The 16377-nt window shown below is 45.8% G+C and overlaps 1 protein-coding gene across 3 annotated transcripts in view; it reads left to right on the forward strand.

Annotated features, from left to right (window-relative positions):
• The window catches only part of ttyh2 (tweety family member 2), a 120511-nt gene that overhangs the window by 13247 nt on the left and 90887 nt on the right, over positions 1-16377 (forward strand). Inside the window, exon 1 of one of the 3 annotated variants that reach the window (XM_055890155.1) lies at positions 15265-15341. The exons of the other annotated variants lie outside the window; for them this stretch is intronic. The gene's annotated coding sequence lies outside the window, so the exon portion shown is untranslated. Of the gene's footprint in view, positions 1-15264; positions 15342-16377 lie in introns of those variants that run through there. 3 annotated transcript variants of the gene reach the window in all.

The raw sequence follows: 16377 nt of genomic DNA on the forward strand, positions 1-16377 counted from the left end.
AGCCTCAGTGTGTGTGTGTGTGTGTGTGTGTGTGTGTGTGTGTGTGTGTGTGTGTGTGTGTGTGTGTGTGTGTGTGTGTGTGCGTGTGCGTGTGTGTCAGAGAGGAAGACATGTCTCATAACAGAGGAGTCGATAGGTCAAAGGGTCCCTATCCATATGATTCATCCACTTCCTTCCTGCTCTGTGACCCAAAGCTGTTCATGAGGGGGAACAGGGATGTGGTGTGGTTTCTGTTTGTATTATGCAATTCAATTGGATCAGAGTCTTCACTAGAGGCCCACAACTGAGGCAAGACAAGCAAGTTGTTACTACCATTACATCATTTATTTGTTGAATATCTTAGTCTTTTAGCAAATGGTCAGAAACAACAGGTAATAGGCCTAACTCGTAAATAAATAATGTAATTGGTGCTAAATGGCTGCTAATGTACTGTATGGAAACACTTAGGCTTCATCTCATAGGCAAAACGTTGAGTCAGCTGTACAAGCCTACAGCTGAATGTTTATTCTACATCCCAAATGGAACCCTATTCCCTATATAGTGCACACATTTTGAGCCGAGGCCTATGGGGTGACATTTGAGTCGTAACCCATCAGTCCATGGAGAGGTTCTTTAGTAATGTTGAGACCCTCCTGGGAGACTGTGATAACACAGGCCAGGGTTGGGCAGCTGTGGTACAGGACACACACAAACACACCAGGACCCTGCAGGGCTGGCCACACTGGGGTTCTTCCTTCCTGCTAGCTGACTTTGATGTCATATCCTGTCAGGTGGCCAACACTACTGTATGTAGATTAGACTATCCAAAGATTTGTCCCACTGACTCAATATTTGAGATAGGGGGGGGGGGGGGGGGGGAATATACAGTTGACAATATCGCAATATTATTTTTGCGCTAGTTTCCTGTATCTGCACCAAAACGCCAGTATTTTTTCTTCATTGCTTGTTTTCCATGTTCTTTTGAAATAGGGGAGCCAATTAATTTTCAGCACTTTTATTTCCATGACTGATCAAAACTAGTTGTCTTATGCTTGCTCTTGTCTCTCTGGAGCAGACATACTGTATAGTGAGCAATATATTTGGAACATCAAATCGCAATAAAATAACATATAGAATCGCAATACATATAGAATCGTAAGATACACAATACATATTCAAATTCAGATTCAGAAAGCTTTAATGTCCTCAGAGGAAAATCATCTTGCAGCAGTCATAAAACATATAACATCTAAAAATGTCAAATAAATAGCAAAGGATATTTACAAACAAATATGCAGGGTAAGTGCAATTTCATAATGCAAGTGCTAAGTGCAATAAGTCCAATGTTTGTTAAGTTGCAGAATTGCATATTATAATTTTTTTACCTTAGGTAGTCTGTATCTACGTCCAGAGGGAAGGAGCTGGAATTCAGGGTGGAGTGGATGGGAGGAGTCAACCGCTATTTTATTCACCTTGTGGAGGGCTCTGCCCAGGTAGAGAGATGGAGGGCTCTGTCCAGGTAGAGAGATGGAGGGCTCTGCCCAGGTAGAGAGATGGAGGGCTCTGCCCAGGTAGAGAGATGGAGGGCTCTGCCCAGGTAGAGAGATGGAGGCTCTGCCCAGGTAGAGAGATGAAGGGCTCTGTCCAGGTAGAGAGATGGAGGGCTCTGCCCAGGTAGAGAGATGGAGGGCTCTGCCCAGGTAGAGAGATGGAGGCTCTGCCCAGGTAGAGAGATGGAGGGCTCTGCCCAGGTAGAGAGATGGAGGGCTCTGCCCAGGTAGAGAGATGGAGGGCTCTGCCCAGGTAGAGAGATGGAGGGCTCTGCCCAGGTAGAGAGATGGAGGGCTCTGCCCAGGTAGAGAAATGGAGGGCTCTGCCCAGGTAGAGAGATGGAGGCTCTGCCCAGGTAGAGAGATGGAGGGCTCTGCCCAGGTAGAGAGATGGAGGCTCTGCCCAGGTAGAGAGATGGAGGGCTCTGCCCAGGTAGAGAGATGGAGGCTCTGCCCAGGTAGAGAGATGGAGGGCTCTGCCCAGGTAGAGAGATGGAGGCTCTACCCAGGTAGAGAGATGGAGGGCTCTGCCCAGGTAGAGAGATGGAGGCTCTGCCCAGGTAGAGAGATGGAGGGCTCTGCCCAGGTAGAGAGATGGAGGGCTCTGCCCAGGTAGAGAGATGGAGGGCTCTGCCCAGGTAGAGAGATGGAGGCTCTGCCCAGATAGAGAGATGGAGGGCTCTACCCAGGTAGAGAGATGGAGGGCTCTGCCCAGGTAGAGAGATGGAGGCTCTGCCCAGGTAGAGAGATGGAGGGCTCTGCCCAGGTAGAGAGATGGAGGGCTCTGCCCAGGTAGAGAGATGGAGGGCTCTGCCCAGGTAGAGAGATGGAGGGCTCTGCCCAGGTAGAGAGATGGAGGGCTCTGCCCAGGTAGAGAGATGGAGGGCTCTGCCCAGGTAGAGAGATGGAGGCTCTGCCCAGGTAGAGAGATGGAGGGCTCTGCCCAGGTAGAGAGATGGAGGCTCTGCCCAGGTAGAGAGATGGAGGGCTCTGCCCAGGTAGAGAGATGGTGGGCTCTGCCCAGGTAGAGAGATGGAGGGCTCTGCCCAGGTAGAGAGATGGAGGGCTCTGCCCAGGTAGAGAGATGGAGGGCTCTGCCCAGGTAGAGAGATGGAGGGCTCTGCCCAGGTAGAGAAATGGAGGGCTCTGCCCAGGTAGAGAGATGGAGGGCTCTGCCCAGGTAGAGAGATGGAGGGCTCTGCCCAGGTAGAGAGATGGAGGGCTCTGCCCAGGTAGAGAGATGGAGGGCTCTGCCCAGGTAGAGAGATGGAGGCTCTACCCAGGTAGAGAGATGGAGGGCTCTGCCCAGGTAGAGAGATGGAGGCTCTACCCAGGTAGAGAGATGGAGGGCTCTGCCCAGGTAGAGAGATGGAGGGCTCTGCCCAGGTAGAGAGATGGAGGGCTCTGCCCAGGTAGAGAGATGGAGGGCTCTGCCCAGGTAGAGAGATGGAGGGCTCTGCCCAGGTAGAGAGATGGAGGGCTCTGCCCAGGTAGAGAGATGGAGGGCTCTGCCCAGGTAGAGAGATGGAGGGCTCTGCCCAGGTAGAGAGATGGAGGGCTCTGCCCAGGTAGAGAGATGGAGGGCTCTGCCCAGGTAGAGAGTTTACAGGTCTTGCTGTTGCTTCCCCATGATTTTCCCACAAGTCCTGACTATCTTGCCCAACCTATTTTTCTGTGCAACCTTGGTATTCCCAAACCAGCAGATCAAGCTGTAAGACAGAATGCTCTCAATGAATGATTTATAAAAGAGAACCATGATGGTTAGATCAACATTAAAAAAAGTTCAGTTTCTGTAGAAAATACAGTCTCTGTTGGTCTTTCTTAAATATAGTGTCAGTACATTGTTCCCAGGACAGTTTGTTGTCAATGACTAGCCCAAGGTATTTGTACTCCTCCACTATTTCAATGGGCTGACCTTTTATCAGTGATGGTGTGTGCATGGTAGTGTTCCTTCCAAAGTCATCAACATGTCTTTTGTTTTTGATGTATTTAATATTAGATGGGATGACTCACATCAGACAGTAAAATCGTATCGGCACCTAAGTATCATGATAATATCGTATCGTGAGGTCTCTGGCCATTCCCAGCCCTACTCAATATGGTCCATCTCAAGTCATCATTTAGCCCGATTGTACTCTCACTACGTGGTTGTTTTATGCACAGCCGGTTAGAGAGGCGTGCAGATGGCACAGGGCATGGCCCACAGTAGTACTACTAAACTGTACATGTGGTCATTATGCAACAATATCCCATGTTCAAATGGAAACATTAGTCACCTGTTGGTTTTAACATGTTAAGACCTTATCCAACATTGTTAATAACCCAGGGATGACTAGGAGAGGATCAGACACTCACTGGCCTTTCAACTCCACTCAGTTAACCTCAAAATTCCTCCTCCTGCCATACAGGCCTGCTCTCGGTCGATGGCCCACTTTAGAACATAGTAGCCTATAGCCATAGATGGGTTGAAATACGTATCGCTATAGCTGTTAACAATTTTTGGCCACCTTTTACCCTACATTGGGATCAAAAATCTGATGGCACTACGGTGTGATAAGAGCTACTGCTAAATGAACTAAATGTTCATGTATATGCAAAAATGAACAATTACAAAGCATGCTGAGTATTAAGAGGTCTACACAGAATACGTAAGAGATGGACGTTCTGCTTCTTCGCTAGGACGAGAAACACAATTGGATGGAAGATGGAGGAAACTGAGGTTTTGTTTGAAACTGCTAGTGAGTTGGATGAAGCTAATAGTAGAGAAAGTGAGAATGAGTGGGTTACAGTGGCAAAGACAAAGGGATACAAGAAAAGTAAAGCTGTGGTGTGAAATAGGAAACCACTAGACTCGTTTGTTACTGTTCTTTGATGAAGAGTCTCTCCCTTCTCATAAAAAGTTAGGATTCATGAGATACCCTGTAAGAGCTTTTGTGCACAAGCCCCTTCAGTGTCATAAATGTCAAAGATTGTGTTGGAGTGGACTGGGATTGTGTAGGGATGGATGTTGGAGTGGACTGGGATTGTGTAGGGATGGATGTTGGAGTGGACTGGGATTGAAGAAGTGGGAAATGGGTAGTTGACGTGTTTTATTTTGTATGATGTAATTTTCCCGCAATGTTTCTTTTGTTTCTTATTCAATATCCAGACCAGCTGGTGGCGGTAATGCACCATTAACATTGGATGCCAACCGCCGTTAAACCCCATCGAAGAAGAAGAAGTTCTGCTACTTCATTTCTACTGCTTGCAAGCTTCCTTTTCAGTGCTTTTATTTCGACATTTGCTTCATACAATTATGTCTATGTCTCTGTCCAGTTTCGAGGAGCGTCTGTCCGAACTGGTGAGACATACTGTACGAGAACTTTTACAACCCTTCAATGCGGTTGTATTCAGAGAAGCACGCAAAAGAAAACAGCTGAAGGGAGATATCACGGATATCACGAACTTTGAACATCGATACTGACATGAAAGAAATATGGAAAAAGATTTGGAACCGGTATGTTCGCATTCTGAAAAGGATGAAGGAGACGAGGAATGTGGCTGCCTCTGGTGTGTCCAACAAAAGTCGTCTAAAATAAATCAAATCAAAATCAAACCCGCAGATGTTATTGCGGGTGTAGCGAAATGCTTGTGTTTCTAGCTCCAACAGTGCAGTAATATCTAACAAGTAATATCTAACAATTTCACAACAATACACACAAATCTAAAGTAAAGGAATGGAATTAAGAATATATAAATATATGGACGAGCAATGTCGGAGCAGCATTGACAAAGATACAGTAGAATAGAATAGAATACAGTATATACATATGAGATGAATAATGCAACATATGTAAACATTATTAAAGTGACTAGTGTTCCATTATTAAAGTGGCTAGGGATGGTTATGTAACAGTCTGATGACCAGTCTACGTTTTTACTGGCTATAGAAAAGGAGTCATTACTGAATTAAGTAATGTAACAAATCCAAAATTAAACCTTGTAAACAATTCATTTAGACCCAGCGTTTATTTGAAACAGGTGTTCATTTTCTGAAATGTGTGCCGTTGCCCGGCTATTAAAAGGGACAATCAGCTATTTGAGACTCTATGTTTAATTGAAGTTTTACGGTATTTTCTTTATGCGTATTCTAGAGTATTCGCATGAACATCTGTTACCAATTGAATGGAAACCTAGCTACTGTCTAGCGTTTATACTGGTGATTGCTAGTTCTCAAAGATTATATTAGAAAAATATATAGGTCCATTATCTTTTCTACATACTTTATATCTGGTTTAAGTCGTTGAAGTTTTTTTTTACACTATTTGTACTTCAATTTTAATGGCATAAAAATCCCTGGAATGGACGAAGCCCATAATCTGGTTTAACCAGGCTAAAATACATATGGAATGAATGCAGCCTCTAATCTGGTTTAACCAGGCTAGAATACATGTTGAATGAATGCAGCCTCTAATCTGGTTTAACCAGGCTAGAATACATGTGGAATGACCGCAGCCTCTAATCTGGTTTAACCAGGCTAGAATACGCGTGCTGACTGTTTTCTATAACCACTTCCACATAACCTAATTGTAGAGAACTTGGTTTAATTTGACCCCTTGGCTTGGTGAAGACTCTCAGATAGCCAGCCAGGCTGAAAGAAGAATCGTTTGCATCGGGACAAAAGATGTCTGCCGACCACATCTAGCCGTCCAAACTCAGTTGTACGCCACAGACACGTGTTTCTATAAAAAGCACTTCAAGAGGCCGCTCACAAATTCTGTAAGTGTGCCGTGGCTGCGTGGAGTGATATAGGCCGAATGAACAGACTTTCAGTTATGCACTTACACACTACTAGTGCACACACGCACCAATCTTTCTGCCTTATGGCTTTGCCTACAGAGACTTCTTGGGAATAATGTTCCGCTTCAGTGCCTGCAAACAATCCCTTCCTCCAGATCTCCTCCTTTCTGTTGTCTTCATCCCTCATTCACTACCTCCTTCATCTGTTTATCAGTGGTTCTCTCATCTCTGCCTCTCCCCCCATCTTATATAGATGAAAGAACCACTGTGTGTGAGCCATTGAAATAAACAACATGGTGTTGATTCAACAGCAGACGTACTACGATATGAGACATAAGTATTCTTGTGGCTGGAGTTATGAGGAAAAAGCTTGTGGGTGTTTCTCCTTCCTTCCCATCCAATGTAGAGATGATATCGAATATCTACAGTGCATTTGGAAAGTATTCAGACCCCTACCCTTTTTCCACATTTTGTTATGTTAAACTGAGCAAGGCCTTGGTCAGGAAGGTGACCAAGAACCAGATGGTCACTCTGACAGAGCCCCAGAGTTCCTCTGTAGAGATGGGAGAACCTTCCAGCAGGACAACCAACTAGTCAGGATCGAGGCAAAGATGAACAGAGAAAAGTACAGAGAGATCCTTGATGAAAATCCTCTCCAGAGCGCTCAGGACCTCAGACTGGGGCGAAGGTTCACCTTCCAACAGGACAATGACCCTAAGCACACAGCCAAGACAATGCAGGAGTGGCTTCGGGACAAGTCTCTGAATGTCATTGAGTGGCCCAGCCAGAGCCCGGACTTGAACCCGATCGAACATCTGGAGAGACCTGAAAATAGCTGGGCAGCGACGCTCCCCATCCAACCTGACAGAGCTTGAGAGGATCTGCAGATAATAATTGGAGAAGCTCCCTAAATACAGGTATGCCACGCTTGTAGCGTCATACCCAAGAAGACTAGAGGCTGTAATCCCTGCCAAAGGTGCTTCAACAAAGTACTGAGTAAAGGGGCTGAATACTTATGTAAATGTGATATTTCAGTTTTTTTTAATACGTTTTCAAAAAGATCTAAAAACCTGTTTTTGCTTTGTCATTATGGGGTATTTTGTGTAGATTGATGAGATAAAAAAAGATTTAATACATTTTAGAATAAGGCTGTAACGTAACAAAATGTGGAAAAAGTCAAGGGGTGGGAATACATTCGGAATACACTGAAAGTCCTTTCATTTGATGTCTTTATGTTTATTAAAGTCTGCACTGAGCTGAGCCTATGTCCTTTGACTTGATGTGATTATGCCATTTGAAACATTTTCACTTGCTGAGATTTTCTCTGGCTCGTGTGATGGGGTTGGGCCGGGAAATGGGACAGTGGTCAGGGTTTAAAACTATGACTGTACTGTTGTGGAACTACATTTGACCTGTCTATCCTCCTGGGAAAAAGAAGAACTGACCGCTGCTGGTTTTGGCCTGGTGGTTTCGGTCTAAGCATGGTTTGTCTGAAGTATGAGCATTGTATTCTCTCAAGTGGCTCTTGTTGGCTTGTCTGTCTGTTTGTTTGTTTGTTTGTTTCGCTGTCGATAAAGTGGATTCTGCCTCTGGGTATGAGTTTAGATTGTTCATGTTTCGGTGTGGTCTGTCTCTCCCTGAGGTTTCAAACTGTAGCGAGGTTAGCTATAAGGGCCCGCAGATGGATGATAGAATCGTTAAATTAAATACATTTTTATATCAGGAAAGTAACTTCCCACAAGTCCACTTGCCATATGTGTAATGTGGTTACAAAATGAACAAACACTGTTAGTCCAGTAGTAAAGGAAAACCAAGACCCTTCTCATTTGATGGATATTTTATAGCTTTGTCCGCAAGCATATCGATCTTTTCATACGGCTTACGGCTTTGCGGATTTGCTGTCTCGTTTTCTCTCCTTCTCTCTCTCTCTCTTTCTTTTGTTCTCTCCTCATCTCCTCCCCATTTCCCTCCTTTACTCTCTCTCCCCCTCTCTCTCTCTCTCTCTCTCTCCCCCAAACAGCAATATGTAACCTAATTGTCATAGCTCACAGTGATTCACTTTAGACTACTTAGCTCCAGTGTTGACTAGTCGAGATGTCTATTCCATGTAGTCATCATCATCCTATGGCTCATACGTAATCCGTTGTGAGCGGTGGTCACGCACACGCACGCACGCACGCACGCACGCACGCACACACACACACACACACACACACAAACAGTGCCACAGGCAAGCAGGCCCCCTCTGGCCCAGCAGAAGGTCATTAACCTCAATCTGTCTCCATCCAGATAGGGTTCTGTTGATTAGCATCTCTCCTTATTGCCATCTATAGGAGCTGGGACTGCAAATGCTCTGTTGTTGTGTTCACATGGGCTGTCTGTCCTTCTGTCCACCCCTGGTACTGATCTTACAAGACAAGTCACTATACTGTATTATGTAATGTAGGCATCAAGGTTTATTCTTGTCTGATGTCCATAAACAGTCCTTTGACAAAAGCAAAGTGAATGAGACCAGCAATGGGATCCTTTTACAGACTCCCTTGTGTGTATTGGTATTTGTCATTTTCTTACTGTCTGTGCATTTTATAACAAAGCACAAACACTGTTGTTCTTTTGTTATCAAGGCCAGGCTTTATAAGGTGTGTGTGAGAGAGTGTTTGTTTGCCAAGCACGGCACCACCAATGTTTTGTGAACTAGGACGACAGGACAAGTGGATTCATGTAGCAGGCCAGTGAATTTCCCTCCAGCAGAACACAGTGGATGCCTGCTATAGTAACCGGGTTGGACAGGGGTGGCTGTGTGGGGGTCTGTGATGGATGGGGGATGGGTCTCCTCTTTGTTGTGTCGTAGGAGTATCACACACTGACCTCTCCAAGGGCCCTGGGGTGAGGGTTGGGGTTCAGGGACTGGGAGGAGGGTTAAGGGAATGGGTAAATACTCCAACCTTGATTGTACACAGCATAAAGGCATGGACAGATCGGTAGGATTGTTGAGCGTCTGCCGGGCGAGAGGACTTAGCACGTCTGAATAAAGTCCCGGCCGTAATTGCAAACTGATTCTACGTATAGAAACGGGAGAAAATGACAGCGGCTGGCGCCAACGCCGGGTGGTCCCTGTAATAACACACCACGCCGACAGCAAGCGAATGAACGGCAGACTGGCAATCGGTCTTGTTAGTTTTCTCCTTAAATGTTGCCCTGGTGGAGATGAGCTACCTACCTGCCTCTGCTGGGATGGTCAAATTAACTATTGCTTTACTAACTAAGAATATACCCACTGGGCACACACTGGTTGAATCCATGTTGTTTCCACGTCATTTTAATGAAATGGAATAGACGTTGAATTGACATCTGTGCCCAGTGGGTAGCCTAAGGTTGGTGACAATACTGAAGTTATTCTCCTCACACACGTGTGTGTGGATGCGCACACGCACACACACACCCTCACACACACACCACCTCGTTTGCCCCCAGAGATGGCCTGTTTGTCGTAGTAAGTGTTGAATAACACAGTGCAGGCTAGCATGACAGATTCTCTGAGGCCTTTAGCGTTGGGTTGTAGTAGTGATGCAGAATTGTAGAGGAGACAGAAGAACTTTCCCATCCCCCTCTTCCCGTCTCATCCATAACCCATGACTCCTCCGCTTTCCACTTCTCTAGCGTTCCTCTTCCCTGCCCTCCTCTTCCTCTGCTCTGCTCTGCTCTGCAGGGACTTTATGGTGTCCCAGCTGTACATGGGCAGGGCTCTACGCACATCTGCACCTAAATTGAACAAAGTAGGCGCACACAAAGAAATTTAGGAGCACAATTAAAAATATTTGAGGTAATAAATCCTTAGACTCCTTATTTTGCTGCGTGACCTGGAATTGTACCTTAGTAACACCAGTGTGCGGCAGGTAGCCTAGTGGTTAGAGCGTTGGGCCAGTAACCGAAAGGATGCTGGATCAAATCCCTGAGCTGACAAGGTAAAAATCTGTCATTCTGTTCCTGAGCAAGGGAGTTAACTCACTGTTCCCTGGGTGCTGAAGACTTGGATATTGATTATGGCAGCCCCCCGCACCTCTCTGATTCAGAGGGGTTGGGTTAAATGCAGAAGACACATTTCACTTGAAGGCATTCAGTTGTACAACTGACTAGATATCCCTCTTTCCCCTTCCCCCTAAAATGGTCGCACTGTAGAGCCCTGATGGGCAGGCCCAGCCGAGTGCACTCTTCTGGAAGCACCCTCCACGTGTCAGAGTGGAACAGGCAGAGACTGGGAGAATTAAGGAAGACACTGGGGCGGACTGCTTCATTGGCATTTAGAGAGGGGGTGTTGCCTCTCACCTGCCTTGTAATTCTTTTGTCTTTACTGCCTCTACTGTATCCAAACTCCCAGAGCAGGTTCTCAAGGCAGTGTGGGTAGGTTAGTGATGCGATTATATCCGCGGGGTGGACGCTTTCAAGGTCATTAAATATTATGTGGCTGAAGGGCGGGTTGAATAAAGAGAAACAATACCTTTAAAAAATCCATAAATGTATAATTATTGTTCAATTTATCTAGGCTACATTGAGGTTTTTCTTGTATTATTTTAAGCTATTTTAAGCCTAAACTTTAGGGTTTAACTGTACGTGCGCCAAACAGCCTACACAGCCAATGGGCAGAAAAAGTTCACGTCAATCTACAGAGTTAAAAAGGACATTGTTGAAGTTTAATTCAGTAAGACAAAAGCTGCGAAAAGAGAGTTGATAATAAAGAGAAGGGAGGGCCAGAAAAGCACTGTTTGAAAAAGATTTGGTGAGGTAGTAAAAGATTGTGAGGCTCTATAAATATTTTACAGTCACAAGACTGGACTTCAAATAGGCCTATGGCATCTCAAGGGAACTGTAGCCTACTGTTTAGATGGGTTAAATGGAAACTGAAATCTGGACATTGACTAACCAGAATAGCCTACAGTTTTTTGGCAAACTCCAAAGATCTCTCATAATACTAGTCCTGTGCAAATTGACATCCCTGTGTTTTGAGAGAAATGTCTGAGTTTGACAGGTGTTGCTCGCGGTTTGAGCAAGTAAACAACAACTGATTTGATCAATGGAACGAAGTGCTGCCCATAGCCTAAAGATGAAGGTCTACATGTATCAACTTCCACAGCGAATGCTTTTGTTTATACGTTTTGTGCGAATGAATTGAACATCGCCAAATGCATCATAAAAAAATATTGCGCCTCTGGAATAACGGACATTCTGGGGTAATAAATAGATAACTGTTCTCTAGTAATACTAGTCCCATGTGAATAGGACTATAGCCTTAATAATAACTCCTGCAGAATTAAGCATTTATTGCATAAAAATTATACACCAAATGTAGGCAAAATTTGGACTTGGAAACAGGAGTGGAGAAATATGATATATTTATTTATGCATCTTGAGAGAATGCAATGCACAGTTAGATACCATCTGTGGAGGTCCTGTCTGCATCATAAAAGCATAATAAAAGCTGATAGTATTTCAACCACGTAAAATATGTATCGAAGCCGAACTGAAATCTTATCAGAAACACGTTGGGTAATTTTCACAGCTTTCTTTTTTCCTTATGACTGGTCAAACTAATGTCATTTGGACATTTTGCACAGAAAATCTTTCCCACTTTTTTTATTGCTTTATTGTATTTTCTCCCCAGTCCCTAAATGTCTTTGCTCAGCGAAAGATGAGAGAGAAAACGTCACCGATGTCAACTAGATTGAAGAGAAGAAAAAAAAGAGAAGCTATATGTATCTAATTATAGACAAGTTGACAAACAAATAGCCTACCAAAATGTTGGAAATGTGCACTTGATCACGTATAGTTGGGCGGTTGCAGATGAACAAACAGCTGACCCGTGCACCACTAGTGTAGGTCTTCACTTGCCTGTAGTATGTTGTGTTTGTAAAAGTGTACTCTCCACTGTCAGAGCACAGGAGCACATAAGCTTATAAGCTTGCTTGCATCTTCTTTAAATCACTGACGTGACTCTCGTTTATCCCCTGTCCTCATCAGTGGATGTCACTAGTGTGTGCAAAGCTGTCATCAAGGCTAAGGGTGGCAACTTTGAAGAATCTAAAATCTATTTTGATTTGTTTAACACTTTTTTGGTTACTACATGATTCCACATGTGTTATTTCATAGTTTTGATGTCTTTACTGTTATTCTACGAGCTGGATGCCTTTTGTGCTCGCTTCGAGGCGGGCGGCACTGGGGCATGCTCGAGAGCGCCAGCTGTTCTGGATGACTGTGTGATGGCACTCTCGGTGGCCGATGTGGACAAGGCCTTTGAGCAGGTCGGCCCTTGCAGAGCAGCTGGGCAGACAGATTGCCGAGACGTGTGCTCGGAGCATGCGCGGACCGGCTGTCGGGTGTCTTCACTGACATTTTCAGCCTCTCTCTGACCGAGTCTGAAGTGCCTACGTGTTTTGGGCAGACCGCCATGGTCCCTGTGCCCAGGGAGGCGAGGGTAACCTGCCTAGATGATTGCTGCCCCGTGGCACTCACGTCAGTAGCCATGAAGTGCTTTGAAAGGCTGGTCATGGCTCCCATCAACAGCATCCTCCCAGACACCCGAGACTCACTCCAATTCGCATACTGCCCCAACAGATCCACAGATGACGCGATCTCAATCGCACTCCACACTGCCCTTTCTCACCTGGACAAAAGGAACACCTATGTGGGAATGCTGTTCATTGACTCCAGCTCAGCGTTCAACACCATAGTGTCCACGAAGCTCATCACTAAGCTAAGGACTCTGGGAATAAACACCTCCCTCTGCAAATGGATCCTAGACTTCCTGGCGGGCTGCCCCCAGGTGTTAAGAGTATGCAACAACACGTCTGCCACGCTGATCCTTAACACTGGGGCCCCTCAGGGGTGTGTACTTAGGCCCCTCCTGTATTCCCTGTTCACCCACGACGCCGTGGCCAAACACAAGTCCAACACCATCATTAAGTTTGCTGACGACACAACAGTGGTAGGCCTGATCACCGACAATATAATATAATAGAAAAGCCCATAAAATTGCCAGTCACCCAAGTTATGGACTGTTTTCTCTGCTACTGCAAGGCATATTACCGCAAGGCATATTTTCTTCTTCTTGAACTGCACTGTTGGTTAAGGGCTTGTAAGTAAGCATTTCACGGTCAAGTCTACACTTGTTGTATTCGGCGCATGTGACAAATACAGTTTGATTTGATTTGACTTCTCAAACCCCAAACCCTGGGCTGGTCTGCTTGGTCTGTTTCGCAAGCGTTCCCGGAAGTCTCGCGATTTTGCGCATCTAGGTTTAAAAACGCTGTAGTTGTAATGTAAACCACTCCCTCGTTGCCTCCTTGGAGAATTATTGTCCCTGCATTTTAGCAGCACATGATGCTGCTTCTTTTGTCCCAACAGTCCCATGCTCCCTTGGTGCAGCAGTGTGAGAACCAGTGCGTGTAAGCTCCGACCTGTTCCCTTCCAGCCTTAGCCTGTAAATGGTTGAGGCTATTCAAGAAGGTGTGTGAAGGACGGCTGAAAAGGCTGTCTGTCTCAGCTGGGACTGGGAGTGGTACTTATAGCTAAGACTGCTCTAGACGTCAAGTCACTTAACCTGACAGGAATGAATGGACGAAACCGGACTGCAATATCCAAATTGTCGGTCACGATGCTGAGAAACTGCAATTGGCTATTAGTTAGTTAGGCTAGTCGTTGCTGTGGCTGCAGCACCTCTTTTGTTCTCCCATATCCTTATCATGGCTGACTCCTGCCCCCCCTCCTCTCTCTTCTTCTATCTTTCTCCACTACCTCATTCTCTCTCTGTCTCATCTCTCCACACACCATGTTGTTTTTCTATTCTCATCATCCAATATTATGTTTTACTCCCTCCTCCACCCCCTCTCCTCCCTTCCTTCCCTCTCTCCCTGGGAATTCATTTCTGCTGAGCTACATCTTCCTATCTTCCTCTCCTCCGTCACTGCCTCCAAGTCCCCCCTTCCCCCCATCAAGGGATGAGGTAGAAACAAAAAGTAGGGATGTGGTGGTGGTGGGTGAGTGGAAGAAGGAGGGTGTTGCCTGCTTAGCCCAAGCCCAGTAGAAACTGGGGCAGCTCTGAGCTCTGCAAAGCAAACCCATTGATGCTCTCACCTCTGCGTTTATTTCGGTAGTAAAACAAATGATGGATGAAACGTAGCACATTGGAGTAAAATGATCGCATCAGTCTAAAATCTTTTGTATGAATAATGGTGTGTGTTTCTGGCCTGAGAGTGATAAATTGTGTTTTCAGGGAGAATGATCAAGCTATTTACTATAAAATGATGTTTTACTCTGATGCCTCTGTGGAGGTTAGTGATGGTCTCTTCTCTCAGTGTGTGTGTGGGGGTGGGGGGGTACCAATAATCCCCAAAAGTTTCCACAAAGATAGGGGGTAGGTTTAGAGTGAGGTTTAGGGTTAGGGGTTAGGGAAAATAGGATTTACATTTTAGGTCCCTACAAGGATAGTAAAACATATGCAGTGTGTGTGTGTGTATTTCCCAGCTCACTGACTCGCCTCAGTGCAGAATACAGTTGATTCCATTATAATTTTAAAAAATGTATGTCATTATTTTTCCACCCCCACTCTTTTACATGAGAGAAATTACAGGAGAAAGGGAGACAGAGAAAGAGAGAGAGTGAGGAATGATTTTGTTAAAACCGTGAGTGCAGATACTGAATCAACTCTCCAATTCTTCATAATATTTTAGTTTATTAATTTAATGCATTATAGCTCTTAGCCCTATCCTCACCATGTTCCATATTCTCTCTCTCCATTTTTGGTTTCTGTCATCCACCACATAGGCCTATTCATTCCTTACCTCCGTACCTCCCTGTTTGCTCAAGAGGAATCACAAGATGTAGCTTCAGCAGGGCTGCCTGTCACATGCTGCTTAATTCAAATAGGCTGGGAGTGATAATTCCCCTTTTCCCTCATCCTCAGTGCTCCCTCGACAGAGACCAAGGGCAACCACCAAACCTGGCCGTTGCCATGGCGATGAGAAGGGGGGCGGGGGGAAGGTTAGTGGAGCTCATTTGCCCCCTCCCATCTCCCAGCCAAGTGGTTTCATTCCGACTCCTCCCCCATAATCTCACTCCAACAGCCCCCCTGTACCCCCCATCTCATCTAATATCCTCACCTAAAATACACTGTAGGACCCCTCCTTCCTCCATCTTCTCTCATCCCCCTTTTGAGTACTTCTCACTCCAGGATAGTTAGCCCTCCACCTCCAAGTCACTCCCGCACTCAGGGTCATCACCCCCCATCCAACCCCCACCCCTTAACCTAACCAGGGTCCGATTTGATTTGTTTAACCAAGAGCACCTTTTAACCCATTTAAGCTAAGTGGGTCCCTTTTTCTGACCACACCCTCCTTCATTGTTCCTTGGCTGCCTTGCCACTCCCACCCATCCATGTGTTTATATGGACAGAAAAGAGCAGAAGCTCTGAGCTGTCCGATCAGGCCCAGTGTCTAGTTAGTTACTAATCTCTGTCTGTCTGTCTGAATACACCTCTGCGCGCGCGCACGCACGCACGCACGCACGCACGCACGCACGCACACACACACACACACACACACACACACAGAGGCACCAATAAACATCTGTGCTACAGCTAACAGACTGTTTCTCTCTACACACATGCTCATACCTCTATCATCAAACATTTTCTACGGCAGGGATGGGCATCTTTTGTGGTCCCCACCCCCATCAAAGTTGCCCATCCCTGTCCTACAGGGGATGAGTGGGCAGTATGACAGAAGGGTAAGAAGAGGGGGGATGGGATGAGGGTGCTATGATCTTTTCATTGAACTGACCCCCTCTGGACACTTCCTCTATGGTAGCATCCCAAATGGTACCCCTATATAGTGGACTACAGGGCTCTGATCAAAAATAGTGGACTACATGCAGAATGGGGTGCCATTTGGAATACAGCCTATGTTTTATAGCTGGGTATTGGTTTCACCAGATGAGCCCTTTCTCCCCTTACCTCCCCCTCTCTGCAGGAGAGGCATGTAGCCATGAAATGGGACATGAGGCATCAGGCATCCCTCCC

Source organism: Salvelinus fontinalis, chromosome 30, assembly GCF_029448725.1.
Source record: "Salvelinus fontinalis isolate EN_2023a chromosome 30, ASM2944872v1, whole genome shotgun sequence".
Taxonomy (NCBI): Eukaryota; Metazoa; Chordata; class Actinopteri; order Salmoniformes; family Salmonidae; genus Salvelinus; species Salvelinus fontinalis.